Genomic DNA, 24,236 nt, shown 5'->3' on the forward strand with positions numbered 1-24,236 from the left:
TCTTTGGCTTGTGGCTATGTCACTCCAGTGTTCGAGGCCAATATCTTCACATCTCTCCCTGCTTTATCTTCGTGTTCCCTCTCCTCTATATATGTGATGAACCTGTCCCTGTGTCTCTCTTATGAGGATACATGTGATTGCATTTGGCCTGGCTCCCCCCACCAGATTGCCCAGGATAACCTTCCTGTCTCGAGGTACTTAATTTAATCACACCTGCGAATGTTACCCTTTTTCTAAACAAGGTAACACAGGTTCTAAGGATTAGGGACGGATATCTTTGAGGACCACTTTTCAGCCCTCTACAGTAGGGTACCTCACTTTCTGTTCCCTGCAACTCCATTTAAACTGACGGTTGCCCAAAAAAGAGATACCGCACCTGAGGTGGAAATGGCACATGGGAGTTAGCCTGGGGAGGAGTGGGGAAGAGTGTCCCCAACAGAGGGAACAGCATGTGTGAAGGTCTGAGGTGACAAAGAGCTGGCCATGTGGCCAGTGGGACTGGTAAGGGCAGAGTGCAGGAGAGAAAGATGAGCTGGGGTCCGAGAGCACGGAAGCCATGTAGGGTCGTTGTCTTTATTCTATTTTATTTTTTAATTTGTTTGTTCGTTTGCTTGTTTTAGTAACCTCTACTGCCAGCGTGGGGCTTGAACTCACAACCCTCCTGAGATCAAGAGTTGTATGTTCTTCTAAGCCGGCTGCTCCTATTCTATTTTTATCAATTTTTTAAGTTTATTTATTTATTTTTGAGAGAGAGAGAGCATGTGGGCACACATAAGCACGAGCAGGGGAGGGGCAGAGACAGAGGGAGAGAGAGAATCCCAAGCAGGCTCCTTGCTGTTAGTGAGGAGATGCTCAGGCAGCCATTTGAAGACTGACGTTGTCGCCATAATCCAGGGGAGGAAGGATGGCAGCTTGGTCGGGGCTGTAACTGGGGGCCAGGAGCAGTGGTCAGAGAGGGTATAGGGGTTGGTGATAGATTGGATGGGGTGGACCTACACCGTTGATGCTGGGCCACAGGATTCAAGGCTCTCTCAAAAAATAAAAACAGAATCCTGTAATTCTATGGTTGAAAGAGACCTTCTATCGTTTCCCATTTGGGGAAAATGTGTCCCAGAGAGGGAACTATGAAGGGGCCAGAGTGGGCCCATGGAATCCTGAGGGGCTTCCTGGAGGAGGTAGAGGTTAATAAGCTCTGGATGGAAAAAGGGAAGGGTTGTAGGGGCACGTAACATATTCGGCCTTATAATAGCACTTCAGGAGTGCCTGGGTGGCTCAGTCGGTTAAGCCTCTGACTTCAGCTCAGGTCATGATCTCATGGTTTGTGAATCCGAGCCCTGTGTTGGGTTCTGTGCTGACAGTGTGGAGCCTGGGGCCTACTTCCAGTTTTGTGTCTCCCTCTCTCTGTCCCTCCCCTGCTCTCTCTCTCTCTCTCTCAAAAATAAAATAAACATTAAAAAAAAAATAGCACTTCATTTTTTCCAGGTTTCAAATCTTGCCTTCTCTTTCTAGCATGGGAGCATTTTGGGCTGGGGATGTGTCTGAGTTTATTCACCAAACCCAAGGTATGTAGGACAAGATAGTGTGAAGGTCACAGTGGAGAGCAGATGACCTGGGACAACCCAGTGCCCTTCTAGGCCTCAGTTGCTCTATCTATGAAATGGGGGTAATCACGGTGCCTACAAAATAGGATTGTTCTGAGGATTCAATGAAGTAGAGAATTAAATATAGGGTTTAGTAAAAAGCTAACGAAGCTTAAACCTGTCAGAGCCCCTCACTAGCTCTCACACTTCCCCTGGGAGGGGCCCTCAAAATGCATTCACACAGTGATCAGAGGGTGTGGGGCCAAAAATGTAAGATGAAATATAACAGAGGTGTGTCAGGCAGTTAATTAGTTTTATTTGGATTTTGTGATGTTTACGGAATTGGTCGCTTTAAAAACTACGTTATTTGCTGTGCTTTCTTCTCATGTGCTAAGTAAACATTCTCGTTGGCACTAATTTCATACCTAGAATTGTGTGTCTTGCACTTGTCTTCCTAAGGAAGGCTCCTAAGATTGTGTGAGCTTCGGGCTTCACCACCCCTGCGCCCAGCGGCCCAGAGGCCCAGTGGCCCAGCAGCATGCGCTGTCCCAGTCTGCCCACGGATGGACTGAAGGTCGCCTGTCTGGAACCAGTGCCAAGAGCAAACAGCAGGCACCTAGGGCCATCTCTCTTTCTACCTGTAAACTCTCTTCCCAAGACTGAACTCTGTGGGGGCAGGAATCTCTTCTTCTTGACCCTCAGCAGACCCCCAACACTCACCGCAGCACCTGGCATGGGGCAGGCATGCTGTCCAGAGCAGGTGAATGAATGAACATGAAGGAATAAAGGGTGCCCCTGCCTGGTTCTTGAGACACAGGAGTTGGGGACCAAACCTGAAGACAGGACAGTTCATGAGCAGGCTAACCTGAGCTTTCCCAAGGACTCCTGGGTGGGCTGACCCTGGACCAAAGCCCCCCCCCTGGGGGTTGATTCAGAGAGAGGACTAGATGGCCTTGGCTGATTAGAAGAACAAGTTCTACCCCCATTGCTGAGCCCCAAGAGCACCTCTCAGAGAAGCCTCTGGTTGGGGCCACCACACCCCTGACTGCATGTCACTGGGACCTGCGCCTTTGTCCCCTGACCTTGGACTGAACTTCAGACTCAGGGCAGGCTACCTGCAGGTTCTCAGGGCACAGGGTAGGCAGAGAACAAATCACCTGGAGGTAAAGTGGGAACTGACACGGTTTACTTAACCTCTCTGTACGTCAGGTTCCAGATGTATAACTTTGAGCAAAATTTTTTTCTGTGTTTATTTATTTATTGTGAGAGAAAGAGAAAGGCAGAGAAGGAATCCGAAGCAGGCTCCACGCTGTAGTGCAGAGCTTGATGCGGGGCTAGATCCCATGAAACCATGAGATCATGACCTGAGCTGAAATCAAGAGTTGGAGGCTTAACCGACTGAGCCACCCAGGTGCCCCTTGAGCAAGCTTTTACTTCACCTTTCTGAACTTCAACTTCCATATCTGTAAAATGGGGCAATAACAGTTTCCACTTCAGGCTTGTGGTGAGGACAAAGTGGGATGAGCCCTCTGTAGCTTTTAGCACAAGGTTTGGCACATAGGGAGGCTCAACAAATACCATGTATTATTATTCTTTCTTCTTATTATTTCTAAACACCTATTTGTGGAAGTTTTCTTTGATTGAAGGTGAGATGAGAAAAATTAATATGGGAGAAAGCCTATTAATATTAATATCTCCATTTCCTTTTGTTTTTTTTTTCTAAATTTCCATTAATGTATTGCTTTTACAATAAGAAATAAGGCACAGAAGCCACATATAAATTACAAATACACCCACTAGATCTGTTTAATAAATACTGTGAAGAAAGAGCTGAAATGTTAATGGTAATTACCCCCCTCTGGATGTTAAGAATAAAGATGGGTAATTTTTATTCTGTTAGTAATACATTTTCCAAATGTTCTACAGTGAGTACGTGTTTCTTTCACTAAGTTACTGGAAAACAAGACTAAAATCTTATTCAACTCTCTATTCTGTGATTGTGTCCTTCCCACTAGTTTTACATTAGTGTTCTTTCTCTGAAATCATGATCAGAATAGATCATTCATTTTTTAAAATCTATTCTGGGAAAAATTTTAAATGGACATCCCTGTTCCCATTTTTTTGCCTGCAATTTCATTGGTCTGCGAAGTCCTGTTATCCGATACCCATCCACTGTTCTAGATGAACTACCTTATTTTAGAGATGGGGAAACTGAGACCTAGGAAGATGAGCCTTCTAAAAACACAAGCTTGCATTCTAAAAACACACAAAAAATACAAACAGTAATATTACAAACATCCAAGTCTCCTCCTCAGAATTGACAACTGTTAAGAATTAGTTATATTTGCTTAATCCTGTGTTTTTATTTTTTTAATTACAAATAGACTCAACGCCCCATTTGCCCCCATCTCTGCCCCGTCCCTCCTCCCCACGGCCCCTCAGCCAGCCCACTATCCACTATCAACTATCGTATGCAAAACACAATATGGGCAGTATTGTTTAGCATATGTATTTCAAAATTACATAAATGGCATCAAACTGCACATATCGTATCATTCCATCACTTGCTTTTTTCCCTCCCTTCTCAGCATTATGTTTTCTAGGTATATCTGCATACATATAAACTCGGAATCATTTCTCTTTAGTATTTAGTATTCTAGCTGGTATATCCATTCCCCTTTGAGGTCCATGTAGGTTGTTTCCAGATGACGTTTCCAAGGTCACAGAGGAGTCAAATGCCCTTTCTACTACCCAACAGCACAGACCCATAGTCACTCTGACAAATACAGTTCAGAATTCAGAGCTCCACCACCGTACCCCTGGTCACAGGTGGGATCCAACTGTGTTCCTGGACCCAGACTCCTCTGTTCTCCTTATATCCTGGGGCCCCAGAGATTCAAGGCAGCTGGGCTTCACAGTATAGGCAAGAGGGGGTTTACAGGCAAGGGTCTTTCCTCAGGGACGGAATGCTGAGAGACCCCTGGGCACTCCTGGCCTGGACTTCGTTATTCCAAAATGTGGTTAGGATTGCCAGACTGTTTTCAGTGATCAACAGACGACAAGGCCTGTGGCAGTCATCCGTGCTGTTCACCAAATATTCCAGTTCTCTCCACTTGGGGCACACGGGAGAACACACGTCCCTTCCTCTTTAGAGTTAAGCCTATAGAATTTGCTTCATCAAAAAAAAAAAAACAAAAAAAAACAAAAAAACCTGAGGGGAAGTAACAAGTCAATTCCAGGTGAAGCTTGAGGAGCCAGTGTGCCTTTGACTACATTCTCTCTTGCCTCCTAGAACGGCAACCGGCAGTGTTCAGGTTGGGGACAACACACAACAGAACCTATGGCAACCCCATGACGAATGCCTTAAGCCCTTATCTCGGGGTTGTTTGTCACTGCAGCATAACCTGGCCTATCCTGCCTGCTACAGGGCCATGTCTGGTGGGCCCTACCTACTATGAGCCTAGTGATAAGCTGTCCTTTTTATTATTATTATTATTGTTTATTTATTTTTCTTTTATTTTTTTATTTAAAAATTTTTTTTAAACGTTTATTTATTTTTGAGACAGAGAGAGACAGAGCATGAACAGGGGAGGGTCAGAGAGAGAGAGAGGGAGACACAGAATCTGAAACAGGCTCCAGGCTCTGAGCTGTCAGCACAGAACCCGACGCGGGGCTTGAACTCACGGACCATGAGATCATGACCTGAGCCGAAGTCAGACGCTTAACCGACTGAGCCACCCAGGCGCCCCTGTTTATTTATTTTTGAGACAGAGAGATGGAGTGCAACTGGGGGAGAGGCAGAGAGAGAGAGAGGGAGACACAGAACCTGAAGCAGGCTCTGAGCTGTCAGCCCAGAGCCTGACGCGGGGCTCGAACTCACAAACCATAACATCATGACCTGAGCCGAAGTCAGATGCTTAACCGACTGAGCCACCCAGGCGCCCCAGGACCTGTCCTTTTTTTAAACACAGGTTTGCAGAGTGCAAGATAAGTACTCCTCAGGGGCCCTAGTGGAATAAAGAACTTTAGGGCTGAGAAAACAAGGAATTCTCCATCCTTAAAAAGCACTCTGAGTTAGACAAAAGCCTGAAAGTGTCGTTGTCTGGCTGAGTTTCCTTTGTCTGGTGAAGGATTAAATGAGGTACACAAACAATAGGTACCTAGGACAGCCCTCGGCACGTGATGAGCTCCGGGCTCCAAAGATGTTCACTGAAACCTCATTGGTAACAAGAAAAACTTAGAAGCCGAGTACACAACAATAGGGGAAATAGTTAACTAATCGTATGTCCATATATAGTCGTCCCTTACTTTTGGAAAGGTTGCATTATGCCACTTTGCTTTTACAAAAGATCTATGCTAGCACCTACCTTAGTACTCCATGAGTGACTACAAGCCAGAGCCTGTGCAGCTAACTCACTCCTGAATTCCTGATCCACAGGAACTTGGGAGATAATAAATAATTGTTTTAAGCCACTAAGGTTTGGGATCGTTTGCTACATAGCAATAGGTAACTAATACAATTACACAATCACAGTACAAGGAAAAATGATACCTTGGATATCTTTAAAGGAAAACAAAACAATTGCCACATGACTCTCTTGGACCCCGAGAGTTGGAAGAACACTTCGGCACAGACCATCCTCTCTTACACGCTCACCTGGCCATGTTCTCACAGCTCCTGATAAGCACACCATCTTTCTCTGGCGTCAGCTCTAAAACGGGCCTCCCGTCTGTCCCTGTGATGGCGTTCTGTACCTTTCCTACAACCCAATTCAAACAAAAAGCACCAGAACAATATATACCCTGGCTCGGAATAAAAATAAACTTCATACACTGATAAAAACTTGGCACCACCCCTCGGAGGTCATGAGACCACAGTCCACTGTGCTAGGGATTTCATCAAAAGCTGAAAAAGGGCAACTTTTAAGCCGACCCTCTCCTTCTGCCCAGGCACCTCCCTGCCTTCTCCATGCCTCCCATACTTCCTCTGCACACCCCAGCTGGAGAGGAGCCCCCCTTCCTATGGAGAAATCTGCTTTCAGCGGAGAAGATCAGGGTGGTTAGACTTTGCAGTGACAACACTCAGGTTCAGATTCATCTTAGCTCTGTCACCCTAAGTAAGCATCATGGTATCCGAGCTTCCTTTCTCTGCTGTGAGGCTAATAATAGCACTTTCCTTCCAGAGCTGTTGAAGGGATCCAATGAGAAAAAAATTGTCCGGGGCTTAGCATAGGGCCCGGCAAATAAATAAGTGCTCATTTGCATTCATTGTTCATCAAGAATCACAGCACAATAGTGGTAGCTACTATTTATTCAGGGCTCAGTAGATGTCTTGTATCCTTTACGTGTACTATCTCATTTAGCCCTACCAGATAGGACCTCTCAGTATCCCCACTCTAGAAATGAGGAAGCTGAGGCACAGAGAGGTGAAGTGCCTTGCCCAAGGTCACACAGACTCAGGTAATGAGGTGCCAGAACCTCCGTCTTTAACCACCTTGCTCTACAGCCCCCCAAGAGGAAATGGACGGAGGCCCTGTGAACATAGAACACCGTGGGGATTGCAGGAGAATAGGAGTGCAGGGAGAGATAGCACAGTACAGGAACACACAGGCAAGAGATGAAAGTTTCCGGAGTGCCAGAGCCTGGAGTGGTGTGAAAGTCCTCTGCGGGTGTTGTCGCCTCTGTCTTGTCTGTAGCAGGAGCCTGAGGCCTCCTGCTTGCCTGGCACTGCTACGGCTCTCCCCTCCAGCTGCCACCCAGGCCCTTGCCCAGCAGCATGGATGCCCTGCCCAGGCCTGGACAGGCCGAGAGCCCTGCTAATGGCTCCACCTTGCCCTTCCTGAGCACCTGTTCTGGCTGTAACGTAGCTCTTGCTCGTTAAAACCAGGCTCCACTGGTGGGGAGAGTCAGGCTGTTTTATTTGCAAAAATGAAACTGCATAATGATGATAGCATCAAACGGGACCAGTTTTGGCTCAACACTATAGCATTGTATTCTCACTGAACCAGGAAAGCAAACTCGCAGAAGCAGCAGCAGCGTCTATAGCTCTGGGCCAGAGAGAGCTGGCTGGCGTGGGGCCTTCTTTCTCCACATTCGCACCCCAGGAAACCCCTGTGACTTGAACGATAATAATAAGGGCTGTAGAGGTATCACTGAAGTGCCAAGCTTTCTGTGGCTGGGGTGCATAGAGGTTCAGTTGCTGAACAAGGTGGCCCAGCTGGTAAACCTTCTGTTTGTGGCAAAGGGAAGGGGCTACCTGCATGAAAATGAGGGTCGCCGTGACAGCTGCAGCCACTGGACCTGGTGGAGACAGTGCAGCCCCTCAGGAAACATTTATCCAGGGGGGCAGTGGTTCTCAGTCGGGGGGGAGGGGTGATTCTGTCCCCAGGGGACATTTGGAACTATCTAATGTTGATTTATTTTTGAGAGAGACAGAGACAGAATGCGAGTGGGTTAGGGGCAGAGAGAGAGGGAGACACAGAAGCAGAAGCAGGCTCCCGGGTCCAGGCTCTGAGATGTCAGCACAGAGCCCGACGCGAGGCTCGAACTCACAGACCGCGAGATCATGACCTGAGCCGAAGTCGGACACTCAACCGACTGAGCCACCCAGATGTCCCGACATTTGGAACTATCTGGAGACATCTTGCTTGTCACAACTGGGGAGGGAGTTGCTACTGGCATCCAGTGTGTAGAGACTGACGATGCTGCTGGACATCCCACAGTGCCCAGGGCAGCCCCGCATCACTGGATTATCTGGCCTCAAATGTTAATAATGTCGAGCTTGCGAGACCCTGGTCTAGCAGTTGAGAAGGAGGCGGCCTCTGGAGTCCGAGGCACCAGAGGCACCTTCTTAGCTGTGTAATCAGGAATAGGCACTTGACCAACTCAGTTTCCCCTCTGTAAAACTGGGGATATTAGATTTCTGCCTCACAGAACTGAACCAATGCCCATTCATGACTTTGGGGGTCTAGCATACAGTGAGTGCACCATAATGTTGCTATTGTTAATTACCAAGGACGTGCACTCTGCAGAAGAGCACTGGCAAGATAAACAGTGAGGAGGCCACTAGAGAAACAGACCAAGCACCTGGGAGGGCCCAAGGAGACCGCAAAGAATCATTTTGGCATTCAAGGTCTTGCTTTAGCCTACATTGTTGACCCAACCTGTCACTACTCTGGATGGTCACTGGGCTGGCACAACCAGATCTTTTTCCTACTTCCACGGTCCCCACCCCATGCCTGCCAAGGGCCTCTTCCTCCAAGAAGCACCTCCACTAGCCCAACCCTTAAGAATCACATGGCCATGGGGCGACTGGGTAGCTCAGTCTGTTCGGTGTCTGCCCTCGGCTCAGGTCATAATCTCAAGGCTTGTGGGTTCGAGCCCCATGTCAGGCTCTGTGCTGACAGCTCAGAGGCTGCTTTGGACCCTCTGTCCCCCTCCCTCCCTGTCCCTCCCCCCTTCAAAATAAAGATGTAGGGGCGCCTGGGTGGCTCAGTCGGTTAAGCATCCGACTTCAGCTCAGGTCACCATCTCGCGGTCCGTGAGTTCGAGCCCCGCGTCGGGCTCTGGGCTGATGGCTCAGAGCCTGGAGCCTGCTTCCGATTCTGTGTCTCCCTCTCTCTCTGCCCCTCCCCTGTTCATGCTCTGTCTCTCTCTGTCCCAAAAATAAATAAACGTTAAAAAAAAAATTAAAAAAATTAAAAAAAATAAAGATGTAAACTTAAAGAATTACCCGTGGGGCACCTAGGTGGCTCATTTGGTTAAGCGTCTGACTTCCACTCAGTTCATGATCTCACAGTTCGTGGGTTTGAGCCTCTCATGGGGCTCTGTGCTGACAGTTCAGAGCCTGAAGCCTGCTTCAGATTCTGTGTCTCCCTCTCTCTCTGCCCCTCCCCTGCTCACGCTCTGTCTTTCAAAAATAAATAAACAGGTAAAAAAAAAAAAATCACATGATCCTTAAAAAAAACAAGGAAATCCTATCATTTGCCACAACCTGGCTGGATCTTGAAGACATTATGCTAAGTGAAATAAGTCAAAGAAACATAAATACTGTATAATCTCACTTAAATGTGGACTCTAAAAACAAAAATAAAAAACAACTGATAGAAAAAGAGATCAGACTTGTGGTTACCAAAGTGGGGGGCAGAAGGGGAAATGGAGGAAGGTGGTCCAAAAAATACAAACTTCCAATTAGACTAGGGATGTAATGTACCACATGATGACTATAGCTAACACTCCTGTATGATACCTCAGAACATTGTTACGAGTAAATCCTAAGAGTTTTCACCACAAGGAGAAAATTTTTTTCCTTTTTTCTTCTTTCTTTTCTTTTAATTGTATCTACGTAAGAAGATGGATGTTAGCTGAACCTATTGTGGTAATCATTTCACAATATATGTAAATCAAGCCATCACGCTGCACACCTTCAACTTACACAATAATGTGTGTTAATTATTTTTCAATAAAACTGGAAACAAAGAATCACATGCTCCTTATCTCAGACGGAATCCGCAGGATAGCTACAGAGATACATCAAGACACACACATAGTCACATCCATACAGACTCCGAAAAACACATACGTTCTCATTCATACACACAGACACACACTTGCAGCCTCAAGACATACTGGAGCCCTGGTCAGACTCAAAATGTATTCTCATACACACAGACACATCACCATAACACAGTCTCACCAAGACACATGCTCTCCCGCTCCCCAGCCCTGCCCACATTTGACATTGACACATAAAAGCAATACACACCCAAGGAGTATGTAGTCACATACACAAATATATAAACTCTTGTACATATATATATTTACATACAAACTCAGGCGTGCCCCTAGATCTCATCGACACACAAGTTTAATATTAAGGCACATAAACACCTATACATATACACAAAGACACATTCTGGGCACACAGATGCATACGCAGCTATCAATGCACTTACATGCATAAACATACATCACCTAAGACACACACACACTCCTATACATCCTCCCAAACACACATGAACACACATAAAGACATTTAAAAAAAATTAGCCCCTCATAGACACACAAGTATGTTCCCACAGCACGTTTTATTCATTCATATTTATTCATTCATCCATTTATATTATCAGAAAGTTGCTAAGGAAACTTCCTTAGGGCACCTTCCAAATCCCACCTTGTGTTTCCAGCTACTTACTTGTGTAAGCCCAGCACAATGTGCCACTAGATCATTTCTCCCTTTAAATTTGCACTTGTGGATAGGCGACGTGGGTTTTCTCTCACCCGCAAGGCCCCAGGATGCAGGGCTCCGGCTCCTTCATCTCGGTCTCTAACTGCCCAGGACCCAAGGCCCCCCACCTGAAGGTGCTCACTTTTAAAAGTGGCTAAAGGTGCATTCCCTGGCACTGCTCCAGCAAGGGCAAGGGTAGCCTGTGGGTGTGGCTAGGGGGTGTATTTCCACAAGCGCTTTCGAGAGAGGGGATCAATGGGGGGTAGCATACGACCCTCCCTTCTCCTCCCAGACGCGCGCCTCCACTATTCTCCACTCCGCTTCCCGCACCCTGCTAGTCAGCTGTCCGCAGGCCCCCAGCAGCGGGGGGCGGGGCTTCGGCCTTCCGGAGCCCCGCCCCTTTCTCTCCTCTCGCCCCTCCTCTCCCCCCTCCCATTCCTCCTCTCCGCCTCTCCCCCTCCTTCCCCTCTGCTCCGCCCCTCTCCTCCCCCCCTCCCTCCTCTGCCGCCTCTCAGCCCCCTCCCTTTCCCGTCTACCCTCCTTCCTCCTCCCTCCCCTCCCCACCCTCGCCCTCGCCCCTCCCCCGCCGCGCCAGGGCCGCGGGAGGCTGAGTCATCGCTGCGGCGTACGGCGGCAGCGGGCGAGCAGGTAGGGAGAGTGCGAAGAAAGCGACGTCGTGCGCCCCATCACCGCCACCGCGGACGGGTCGGAGTCCCCGTGCAAGCCCCTCTGCCGGAGAGCCCTGGGAGGGGGCACCGATGGGGGCCGGGGCCGCGGTGGGGAGGGGCGGCCAGCCCCGGAGGGCGCGGATTCGGCCGCTCTTGCAGCAGCCGCTTTGCGGCATTCTAAAAGAGCTACACGTAGAATGGAGTCCTAAGCTTACCACATTAGGGTGGCATCCAGGCCAGGCATCTCAAGCTGGCGGCCCACGGGCAGATGTGCCGTGCTCCTGATCTCTTATGTGACCCACAGAGTGTCTAATTTTTAGCCAGATGCCAGCATTGAAAAACCATATGATATTTCACAGAGTGGGAAAATCAGATTCGCAACACTTGAAAAATTAGAATCCATAACAACACTGGACCCCTATTTCCCAGGACAACAGTTGCCTAATGCTAGGTGTAGCTGCCTTTTTTAGTCAGGGCATTGCCTTCAGTCATTGCCACAGTCCCCACTATTTCTGTTTCATCTCCTTCTATCCTTTTCTATTTCACCTAGGCCACTCAATTTCCTTTATGTTACCTGCCAAACCCTTGATCTAGCGACTCCTAGTTCTGTCCAAGCTACCCATTTCTCAGATGCCGGTGAGGAAGTGGAGGTGGAAGTTTCCCAGAGTCACACAACATGTGGCCTTAATGCTAAAGAGATTCCAGCTTTTCCTCACCCATTAATCTTTTCTGACAAGCCATTTTGCCTCCTCAGATATGCAGACAGAGAAAGGGAATTGTCTTGTGAAAGGTGGGTCCCAGAACATGATCTGGGGGTCAGAGTGGGCCCCCAATGGAAGATGATTCGGAGCAGAAATTAGCCCGGAGAAGGGTCAAACAGCTTTATATTTATTCCTGGGTGAGATCATAGTAAGAAATTGAGCAGAAACCCCTCCCTGGAGTTGATGGTATATTCTAATAGTCTTTCTCTTGGAGTCACAACAGAAGGCAAAACTGGGGCAGGTGGATGGATGGAACAGTTGGCAATTCTGAGAAATTTGGTTATAATAAGCTGTTTTCAAGTCACAGGAGACCTGGCCTGCGAGACACTAGGCTGTTGTGGAAGGGTTATTATTGCTTGGATTACTTTCTAGTGCTTTTCAGCCTGTGATGTGTACAGGGGTCTTGTAAAATGCAGATTCTAAGTCAGTGGTACTGGGATAGAACTTGCAAAGCCTACACTTCTGACAAGTTTCCAGGTGATGCCAATACTGCAAGCCCCGAGTCCCCACCCTGACCGGCAAAGGCTCTGGACTCCTTGTGCCTTCTGTTTATTCATGAGGGTCATTGCTACATGGTAACCCAAAGGAGGGGCTCAGAATCCCGCAGACCTGGGCATAGATTCCTGCCCACCCCTGAGTTGCCAGGTAATGTTGGGCAGACGGCTCATCCTCTGTGGGCCTCAGTTTTCTTCATCTGTGCAATTGGAATCAGAGAATACTGAGAATACTTACTTCCTTAGGAGGCTGGGAAAGGAAGAATGGACTGGACACGTGGCCCCAGCATAGTGTACGGTTCATGATGGATGCTCTGTAAAGGTAGTTTCTGGTATCGTGCACTCTATGGGCCTGCCCATGAGCGGTGACACCCATCAGTAGCATGGTTCGAGAGGGGGAGTATATAAGACATTTCAGGATAAAAATCAACCCCCCTAATATGGCCTTCTAGGCCATGCGTGGTATGATCACTACCCAGCCCACCCCTTGCTGTCCTTCTCCTGTCTCATGCTGGACATTTATTAGGTGTCTGCCACAGTACTTTCCTCAGAGGCCTGGCACGTGCTGTTGTTCCTCATACTTCTACCTGCCTGGCCTCTTATCCTGCAGCCTCAGTTCCAATGTCACTTCCTCAGATGCCCTCCTTGACCCCCAGAATCTTTCAAGTAAGGATTTCGGGGGTATATTCTGGTAGAAAGGGAGAACGGTTCCATCTCTTGAGGCTGCACATGAATAGGGAAGTCACCATTTTTACTTAGATTCTACATTTATTTAGAGCAGCTTTTGGCTGGGTGGGGGAGGGAGGTCGGGGGGTCAGAGGAACTAAACACTGTCCCCTGCCTTTCTGCAAATTAGAAAAGGGCACAGCTTGGGCAAGCAAGCAGCTCTCGCCTGCCCTCTCAGCTGGTTACCTTTGTGCAGTATACAAACTATGCAACCTTATGTAGCAGCCCGAGTGCTAATGCTTCCTTCCCCCAAGCTGCCTCGTGACCTGCTTAATCCTCCTGCCTGGATTAAGCTCCTTTATAAACTTTCTTAACTTCATAAAACTCATCACAATTGGAATTAGGTATCTTGGGAATGGTTTATTTAAAATCTTCCCCCTGTAGTAGACTCTGTATTCCATCAAGGCAACGTCTATCCATCTAGTTCTGGATTCCCAGTGCTTAGCCTGGTGCCTGCAACAAAGCAGGTGCTCCATAAATATTTGTTGAATATTTCAGGAGCTCATTATCTACCAGGGGAGATCGGACTCGTGGAAATAGCTATGGCATGAGATGGACAGGCACAGAGCTGAATGACTGGTGCAGCCCCAAGGAGGGAGATGTCCCTTCCAGCAGAGGTCATCCAGGGGTGCTCATGGAAGAGGTGTTTTAGCTGGACCTGACAGAATAGGTGGAGTTCACCAGATTCAGATGAGTGGGACGGTGTTCTTGGCAGTGGGAACAGCAAAAGCAAAGGTATAGAGAGAGAGAAGAGTTCAGTGTGTTCCTGTGACCAGTCACAAATTACCATCAGCAGACTGGCTAAATGTGTTTTGTGAATTAGCTGCCAATATTTTTTTAAAAATCATGAGATTTCACATAAAGATCCGGATTTCCTGATCTTCTTTAAAATACTGGAAGATGCCACCAACGAACAATTGACTGGCACTGAAAAGTGACAGTCCCTTTGGAAAGTCTGTGCTTGCTGGAGTTCACCACAGCCCCTACCTTTCCCCGGTGCGTTCTTACACCCAGCTTTCCTTGCTCATTACTCTTCCTTCGTGGCCCACTGTGCAGCTGGCTAGAAGACCATTTGATTGACCCACTGGAGATGTAAGGAAACTTGGTTCAGAGGGTACAGGCATTGAAATGCCAGACTAAGGAAGTTGGCAAATACCAACTGAAGGAAATGAGAAGCCATTGAAGATTTTTGAGCTGTAAACCTTTAGCTGTAAATCACAGTAAAGCTGTGGGGGGACTCAGAGGTTCCTCGTGGCCTGTAAAGAACACCCAGAAAAGGCACAATAACCCAAAGTGAGGGAGCACGAATGCCCCAGCTCTTTTTCTGAACTGGTAAATAACAGGCCTCCTCAGTTAACTAAGTGAGCTGGTAATGGCCGGGATTTCAGGGTCTTCTACGGCTCCACAGAGCACAGCCCACAGCTGCCCTGGCCAAGCTAGGCCTGACTTCATAAGCAGGAACTCTGGGCCAAGGAGGCTGGTGAAGTTCTGGAAGCCAAAAGAGTGGGGAGCTCTGCATGGGGCTTTCAAAGAAGATAAAATGTGGACTGACCCATGGTCGGGAGACAGGGTGCTTCCTAAAGGCAGAATATTAATCTTAAAAGGTTTCTGATTACTCACACATAGGTGACCTCTAACTTGCTTTTGCTTGGCCTTGATTGTTTTCAAACACATTTAGAAAAAACCTGTAGTTTTCTTCTGTTTACAAAAATCGTATACTTATTAGAAAAAGAAAAATTTAGAAAAATAGAGGTGAAGGTAATCATCAGTAATCCTGCCACCCAGAGGTAACTCTGTTAATATGTTGGTGGATTTCCTTACCTTTATTTTTATTTTTATTTTTTTTAATTTTTTTAATGTTTATTTATTCTTTGAAAGAGAGAGAGAGCACGAGCAGGGGAGGGGCAGAGAGAGGGAGCCACAGAATCTGAAGCAGGCTCCAGGCTCCGAGCTGTCAGCACAGAGCCAGATGAGGGACTCGAACTCCCCAGACCACGACCTGAGCTGAAGTCGGATGCTTAACGGACTGAGCCACCCAGGCGCCCCACCTTTATTATTTTTTTCAGTGTATTTATACTTTTAAAAAATGAAGTAGGGGTCACATTTCATATACAGTTGATTGCCCTTTTTTGATGAACATTATCCCATGAATGTTTTACCGTGAGAATATAATAATGCATCTTTCTGTAAAAAATTTAAATAAATTTACAACGGAGAAGTAAACATTGCATGTTGGCATCATTTTTCTGGGTTATTAAATATGCTTTGAAAAAAACATTTTATATGCTTGTTTCCTTCCATTCTCAAAGTAGTCAGGAATCTGAATTTTTTGTCTTGCAAGACAGATAAAAGAGGAATTATTACCCCCAATTGAAAGAGGATACTGAATCACAAAGATGAAGTGAGTTATCCGAGTAAGTAGCTAGTGGGGGGCTGCACTACAACCCCCAAGCCTTCTGAGTCTAGGTTGGTGCTGTGGGGAAGGGGGTAACCAGGCTGCTCTTCCCCACCCCAGTTATAGTTAGTTTAGATCATGTCAGCTGTGCTTTAGATTCTGTGAATCAAGGAAGGCTTTAAACAGTGCAGTTAATCTGGGTGGACTTTGTGGAGGAGGCAGGTTTTATTCAGGATCTGGAATGTTTGTCCTATTCATAGGTAAATGAGTGCCAGGCATCCAAGCCTCTCGACTCCCAGATTAATAATAACCAGCTTGGGGAACCTTGGGTGGCTCAGTCTGTTAAGCGTGGGACAATTGATTTCAGCTCAGGTCATGATCTCATGGTTTAGTCAGATCAGATGGAGCCTGGTTTGGGGTTCTGCATGGAGCTTGCTTGGGATTTTCTCTCTCCCTCACTCTGTGCCCTCCCCCCCCCCTGCACTAAATAAACATTTAAAAAATAAAAATAATAACCAGCCTTTATCATGTGGCAAGCACCTTGCTAGGCTCTTGAATACTTATGTTACTTAATCCTCATACCAAACCCTAGGAAGCACTGTTATTTTCACCAATTTAAAAATGAAAAAATAGGGGGTGCCTGGGTGGCTCTGTCGGTCAAGCGTCCGACTTTGGCTCAGGTCCTGATCTTCCAGTTCGTGACTTCAAGCCCCACAGTGGGGCTCTGTGCTGACAGCTCAGAGCCTGGAGCCTGCTGCAGATTCTGTGTCCCCCTCTCTCTCCGCCCCACGCCTGCTTGTGCTTTCTCTCTGTCTTTCCAAAATAAGCATTAAAAATATTTTCAAAAAAATTTTGAAAAAATAGAAGCACAGAGAGGGGAAGTGCTCAGCTCAAGGTTGCATGGCTGGTGAGTGAGGGCAGAGATTTGAACCAGGCAGCCTGGCCCCAGAGCAGTTCCACTCCATCCCCGCACCTTCCCTGTCTAGGCTGAAGGGAGAACAGCCAGAGCCCAGACAGCTGGGAGTCCCCAACACGGTGGGCACCCCCACCTCCCCGACTGGTTGTGCCCCTCGGGACACGCAGGCCAGGAGGGGATGACAGATGCACTGGCTGAGGGGCTGTGCCACAGGAGCCAGCCAGGGGTCTGCCCGGAACCCCCGCTTCTGTGGCCACCCCGTCCCTCAGAGAGGCTTCCCCAAATGGGGAGATAATAATTTTTAAAAAGGAGGTAGTCCCCAGAGTGTTTGGCATTCCCAGTGGCTAGTCCAAAGCGGTTTTGTCTTGATCCCTCTTTGATTCTGAAATAGACTCCATCCTGAAAAAGAAGCGGATTTAGAATTAAGAGGCACCTCGCAACTTCTAGTCCTGCCTCTGCTGAGATCTGACTGATCCTGGGCCCATCGCTCCCCCCCCCGCCCGCTGGCTCTCAGAGGTTAAAGCTGATCCCTCCACCCGGTCTTTGCCACTCACGACTCACCGCGATGTGGCCGACCAGTTGCTGGGACGGGGAGACGATGCGGTGGAAACCGGGGCGGCTCGCAGGGCGCTGGGGTCCCGGAGTGCCGCGCCCAGCCGGCTCCAGCCCGTCCCGGTGGCTGTGTGCGCACGGGAAGGCTGCAGGTGTCCCGCAGAACCTAGCCCACCCCACCCCCTCTTCCCACCTCTAACCCCTTCCCCCAACCCTCCGACGCCCGGGAGAGTTGAGGGTCCGCGCACAGGTCCGGGAGACACTTGAATTCCTCCCTAAATCTCTGTTCACCAGGGTCCCGCTCGCCTGAAGGGACGCCCACCCTTCCCCCAGCAGCTCACCCCAGCAGCTGTCCACTCATCCTTCACAGGGCCGAGTTCCAGGGTGTGCGTTCCCAGACACAGCCATGCCCAAACCCGGAAACCTTCACTGGCTCCCCACTGCGGGGGGAAGAACACCCAAACTCAGAGTGACTAGAAGGCCTGTCTCCACCTGCCCCCAATCCGCCTCCCCAGCTGCTTTGCCCTGTCACCTCAGCACAGAGCTTGGTGATTTTTAAATGCAGAGGCCCAGGAGTCAGGCACCCAGATTCAAATCCCGAGTCTGCCTGTTTCTAGCTATGTGACCTGAGGCAAGTTACCACATATCACTCAACTGTGACTCCACACCCTTAAAATGGGGGTGGTAGCACCCATTCCATAGGACTGTGTGAAGAATTAAATGAGTCACTTAGCATAGTTCCTGGAACATGGTAAACTCACCCTAAGTGCTTGGTGTTGTTATGACAGCTCTCAACCACATTTGGCTACCACCTCCTACTTCCTAAAGCCAATCATTCTCTTTCCCAACACTGTGCCTGCATGTATACCTGGAAAACCCTTCCTCTTCCCTTTTCTCCACCCGGTAGGCTCCTACACACCCTTTAAAGCCCTATTCAAACGTCACTGTGGGGGCGCCTGGGTGGCTTAGTCGGTTAAGCACCAGACTTCAGCTCAAGGCATGACCTCACGGTTCGTGGGTTCGAGCCCCGCGTTGGCTCTGTGCTGACAGCTAGAGCCTGGTGCCTGCTTCCGATTCTGTGTCTCCTTCTCTCTCACTGCCCCTTCTTGGCTCACACTCTGTCTCTCTCTCTCAAAAATAAATAAACATTAAAAAAAAATTTTTTTAAACGTCACTGTGAAGACTTAACCATCCCTCCCAGTTGCTTCCTCCTCTACCTGCCTGTCACCACCTTAACCCAGGGACCACACAGTATCCCCAGTGGTGGGACAACCAGTATTTCATGCCTCCCAATAGGATGCAGTAGACTTCACAGTTCTACCTATTCTGGCTCTTGCCAAAAATGTTGAGCGTAAATATAATCAGGTCTTTAGAGCTGGCTGCAGTTTACTGGAATTTCAGGGGTAGAGGAACACATTAAATAATACCCAGAAAAGCAACCAAACAAATCCAGAATGTGGGACAATTTATAAGACAACTGGGATGATCTCTTAAAAGTCAATGTCTTGAAAACAAAGCAAAAGCAATGGGAGAGGAGGTTCTAGATTTAAAAAGATCTAAGAGTCCAACAACTAAATATGAGATGTGATTCTTTTTAAAGTTTTTATTTTAACGTTTATTTATTTTTGAGAGAGAGAGCGAGTGCAAGCAGGAGAGGGGCAGAGAGGGAGACACAGAATCCAAAGCAGGCTCCAGGCTCTGAGTTGTCAGCACAGAGCCTGACAAGGGGCTCAAACCCACAAACTGAGATCATGACCTGAGCCAAAGTCTGACGCTTAACTGACTGATCCACCTAGGCCCCCCATGTGATTCTTGATTGTATCTTGGTTCACTTTTCTTTCAAAGCTATAAAGACCATGTTTTTACACAATGGGGGGAATTTGACTATGAATTGGGTATTAGATGATGTAAGGAAATTATTGTTAATTTTGTGAGTTGAGATAAGTCTACTGTGGTTATGGAAGGAGAATTCTTACAGCTTTTGGAAATGCATGCTAAGTGTTTAGGGCTCAAGTGTTAGAATATCTGCAATTCACTTTAAAATGGTTTAGCCACAAATTTAACATATAGTGAGTGAGATGAGGTAAATATGGTGAAATGTTTACAATTGTTGAATCTACATGATCAATATGTATTCAGTTTACAATTCTTTCTACTTTTCTGTATGTTTCAACATTTCCTTAAAAAGGGTTTTTTAATACTGAAATATAATTGACATGTAACAGTATATTATTTCAGGTGTACAACCCATGATTCGGTCCATGTATATATTGCAGAATGATCACCACAATAAGTGTAATTACCATCCATCGCCATGCATAGTTACAATTTTTTTCTTATGATGAGAACTTTTAAGATATACTCTCTTAGCAACTTCCTAATATACAATATTATAACTATAGTCACCATGCTGTATGGTATAGCCCCAGGACTTATTTATTTTATAAATATATATTATGTATATAAATACACATACACACACACACACATACAGGTATCTACCTTTTTATAAACACATAAAGGTTTTTAAAAAGCTCCTTCCCCTGGAGGAACCTCCGATAGCAGGTTTCTGGGCCTTCGTTAAAACACGAATCACAATATTTGGAGGTGATGTTTGCCAGTGGGTCTTTCCATTCAGATTACAGACTATGAGCTCCCCGGGGTAGGATCCAGATGAACTGTATTTCTCTCGTGGTGCCACATTCATAATAAACAGGCAATAAACAGGTGTTGAATGAATGAAGACTGTACTATTGCCAGAGTGCATGATTCCTCAGTAAACTTACTCTTAGGAATCTCCCAGAATGAAAAATGATAACACAAACTTTTATTGAGAAATATACCAAGCTTGGTCCTAAGTTCCTAATTTTGTTCATCATGGATTTTTTGCATTCGTTTTGGTTTTTAAAATATTGTGTTCAAGTATTATTTACCTAGGTTACTAACTTTGGGGGGCCTCCCCTATTTTAGTGCCTGAAGCAAGTGAGGCACCCTGATATGATCCCTATAAAACAGGGTTTGGGGCACATATCTGAGTAATGCCCCATTGCCCTATGGGGATCCTTCCAGATCCTATCACTTTATTTGTCTGACAGAATTGACGTTTGTTTGGTCTCACTGTACTATTGCTCTTGTCATCTGACCTAAAGAGAGGGTTTGCAATCTGCAGTGCATATTTATTTTGCTGCCCCAGCAACATTCTCCCTGCTCTGGCAACAACAACTCTATGTTGCTTGGGGACCCTCCCCTCCCCATCCACTGAACTGACTCCAGCCTATGCCTAGAGGTGGGCATGTGACTCAGCTCTGCCATCAGAGCCTTGCAACCACTGGCCATAGTCGTGGCTTCAGAGTAGTCATATGACTCAATCACAGCCAATGAGATTCAATTCTGGGGGTTTGATCTCAACTTTGGAGAAGGGATACTTTCTCTTTTCTGGTACCTGAGATGGGATGTAAGCCACGTGGGGTGTTGAGCCTCTCTGAGACTGGAGCTCGTACAGAAGACAGCAGTATGGAGTGATGGAGTCAGGGAGGAGACATCCGGATAGTATTGGAGCTCCTGGATTCAGCTGTACATGAAGTAAGACTGCTATCTGGACTTAAGGGATGTGTTGGCCAACTTTTGCCTAAGTCAGTTTGAGTTGTCTTTCTATCACTTAGATGATTCACTCCCTCTTGCCTGCTGTGTGGTCAGGTTGGTCCCAGGAGATGCTCTGGTGAAGCCCAGCACCTATCACCAGACTTCCACCGTGAAGTTCTCCATCCAAAGGTGCCCTTCATCACAGGGCAGCCGTGGGAGGCAGAGGATTGAGAGCAACAACAGTAGCCCCACATAGCATTCCTGAGCACGGGTCACTGTTAGGTCCTGTGGTTAAGATTTCCACATCTTTTGTCCTATAACAACTCTGCGAAGTAGATTCCATGAACTCCAGGCTGAAATCGTCCATCTACTTCTAGGCCAACTGTCCCAAATCGCCAACCAGAGGCAAAGAGAAGGCTCCAGTTAAACAGCAGACAAAGGCTGCTTCCCACTCCATTTTGTCTCTCTTGTAAATGGGTAGACTTTCTAGGGGGCAGGCTCTTTCTAAGAACAGCTGAGCCTGGGTATTAGCAAACCCCTCTCCCTATGCTTTTTTTTTTAATTTTTAAAAAATGTTTATTTATTTTTGAGAGAGAGAGAGACAGAGCGCAAGCTGGAAAGGGGCAGAGAGAGAGAGAGAGAGACACACAGAATCTGAAGCAGGCTTCGGGCTCTGAGCCTTTAGCACAGAGCCCGATGCGGGGCTCGAACCCACAAACTGCGAGATCAGGACCTGAGCCCAAGTCAGAAGCTCAACGGACTGAGCCACCCAGGCGCCCCTGCCTACACTTTCTCATAACACTGTCAGCATCTTGAAATAAAGGGCCTAAGGGCAGCTTCCTTTGGCCTGGTAGTGGACTCAGCACCTTCGGCAGTGTTGGCCCTCAAGATTGACAGATGGGTTGACCCACTGGCTGTGGCCATCTTTGCCATCTGGGTTCATTTATTCATTCAACAAATACTCACTGAGTGCCAGGTATATGCCAAATCCCATTCCAAGCACTGGGGATACAGTAGTGAACAACACTGGGGGCAGTCCCTGCCTCCAGGTTGCTGACAGTCTTGTCAGGGAGGCACACATTAAACAAATAATTGCACATGTAATTATTTAATTACAAGCATGATAAGCACTGAGAAGGAACAGTTCAGGCTGTTATGAAAGTGTGCAACAGAGACATCTAAACCCGTCGGCTAACTGTCTGACCAAGCAACTTCATTCGCTTCCTAGGTATTTTTTGATTGACCATTCAGTGCTAGGCACTGTGTTGGGTGCTGAGTGCTGGGCAGAGTGGGGAAGCAGACATAGCCCCTGCCCACGAAGAGATCGCTGTGCATAGCAAATACACCATCTGACCGGCTGTGTCTCCAGCCTGCAGCCTGTGAGCAGCTACAAGTCGACAGCTTTGATACCAGCTTGAAAGAACAACTTCACTCCTGCTTCTACAGGAGAACCAAATACATTTAACTGGTTTCATTCATCTCGCAATCCTTTCTCTGATCCTTAATGGTTTTCATTCTGTAGGGTTGGGGAAATTGGGACCGATGGTCACGGGGCCAAGTGGGAAAATGTTTTGTTAGGCTCTGTAAAAATAGGGTCTTGGGTGAAAAATATGCATGGTTTCATTGAGAGGAGAAGGCATCAGGAAAAGGAAGGAACTGGATATTGAAACTCCCTGTGCCCCATGGCTCCAGCATACCGGGGACAGGAGCTCGGCTTTGAGGGCAGGCCTTTTATGATATTTTTGGCTGCTTGGCCCCAAGGGTGCAGACCAGAGTGTGGTGCCCAGCTCGCTGCAGGGAACTTTCTGGATGGCCTTATTATTCAGAGCATGTGATGCTTTGGCTCCAGCGGCCTGAGGTAGTCAGGGATTCTGCAGCGCTGGGAATGGGGCTCTCACTAAAAGAGGTGAGAGTGTGTGTGGGTTCAGACCTAGCAACTCTGGCCTGGTCATTTTTAGAGCCAGCTTCCCTGCAGGATCAGTCAGAATTACTTGGCCCCCTGGGCCCCAATCCGGGCCTGAAATGTGACAGCATGGGGAAAAATAGAAAGGAAGGCGTGGCCTCTGACTATCCCCCACTGGATTGAAGCACCCTGTCGGCGAAAAACGCAGCTGATTCTTTTTTGTGTCTCCTGACACCCTGGGATAGATGGCTTGCCTGGTCAACATCATAGCTATATCTTGAGGGCTTACTCTGCACTAGGGATTTGTTCATTTAACCCTCACAACAACCCCATGAGGTAGGTTCTACTGTTACCCTCATCTCACAGGGAGCTGGGGCTCCAGTTAGTGGAGCAGGATTGACAGAAATCACAGAGCTGTCATGTCTCAGCCAGAACCTCCGAGAGCAGAGACAGCAGAGTAAGAGGGTGGTGCAGAGTCCTTTACGTGTGCCTTCTGTGGGGAGGGCCTGGAACACAGAGCAGCTAACTGACCTGGGACAAGTCTGCAACTTGGTACAGAGCCTCGGCCATCCTGGCTGTAACAAGTGTGGATTTAATCATATGAGAGCAACATAAAATGTAGCATTTTGTCCTTTTTGCTAAGGCTTATCCTCGTATCAACAATAGTAAAAGCAAATAACCTATCCATTGAGGTTTTATTCCTTTACAGTCACTGGGTCAAGTGCTTTATGTATATCATTTCATTTAATCTTCCTATTGACCTAGGAAGTATTTATTATTATACTTCTAAGGAAAGAGAATAACTTTGCCAAGGTTACAGCTAGTAAGTTGCAGAGCTGGGATTCAACTTAAGAATGTATGGCTCCAAGATCTGTTTTCTGCTGAGCATCAGAGACCTGGTTCAATTCCCACTTCCTCCACAAACCAACATTGTGCCTTGGCAAGTCATTTAATTACTCTGGGCCTCGTTTTCCACATCTGTAATATAGGTAGGTTGGACTCAATGATATGTCAGGGTCAGGCCCTCTCTAGCTCTGATATCTAGACTTTAAACCCTTTGAGGGCTATCGCGTCTATATCCTCAGCACTCAGAAAAGGGCTTGGCCCAGAGTGGGTAACAGGTCAACATACGTTGAGCTTAATCTATCCTGATGGGACCCTGGCTCCTATCTCCACATGTAGTTGCTATTTCCAAATCTCTACATTTCATAGCCTCCCCCTACCTCTTATGGTCCAAAGATATCATAATTTATCCATTTGGGTTGTTTCCCATTTTTCCTATTAAAAAATGCTTCCATATATCTCTTAATGGGCTGAAGTTTCCTTGGAATATATATATATATATATATATATATATATATATCTCCAGATGGGGAATTTTTAGATCATGGGATGTATACAAAACCCTCTCAAAAATGATAGGAATTTATATT

The 24,236-nt window shown here is 47.2% G+C and overlaps 2 long non-coding RNA genes across 2 annotated transcripts in view; one reads left to right on the top strand and one right to left on the bottom strand.

Moving 5' to 3' along the window:
• Positions 1-24,236, bottom strand: part of LOC109276004 (uncharacterized) — a 67,950-nt gene that overhangs the window by 10,591 nt on the left and 33,123 nt on the right. The window lies entirely within an intron of this gene.
• LOC109276005 (uncharacterized) lies at positions 18,483-22,378 on the top strand. The gene is made up of 2 exons (XR_002084479.2): positions 18,483-20,900; positions 22,129-22,378. It is a non-coding gene; the product is annotated as an uncharacterized LOC109276005 (long non-coding RNA).

The sequence above is a fragment of the Panthera pardus genome, unplaced genomic scaffold (assembly GCF_024362965.1).
Source record: "Panthera pardus isolate Hobbes unplaced genomic scaffold, ASM2436296v1 HiC_scaffold_2, whole genome shotgun sequence".
Classification (NCBI taxonomy): domain Eukaryota; kingdom Metazoa; phylum Chordata; class Mammalia; order Carnivora; family Felidae; genus Panthera; species Panthera pardus.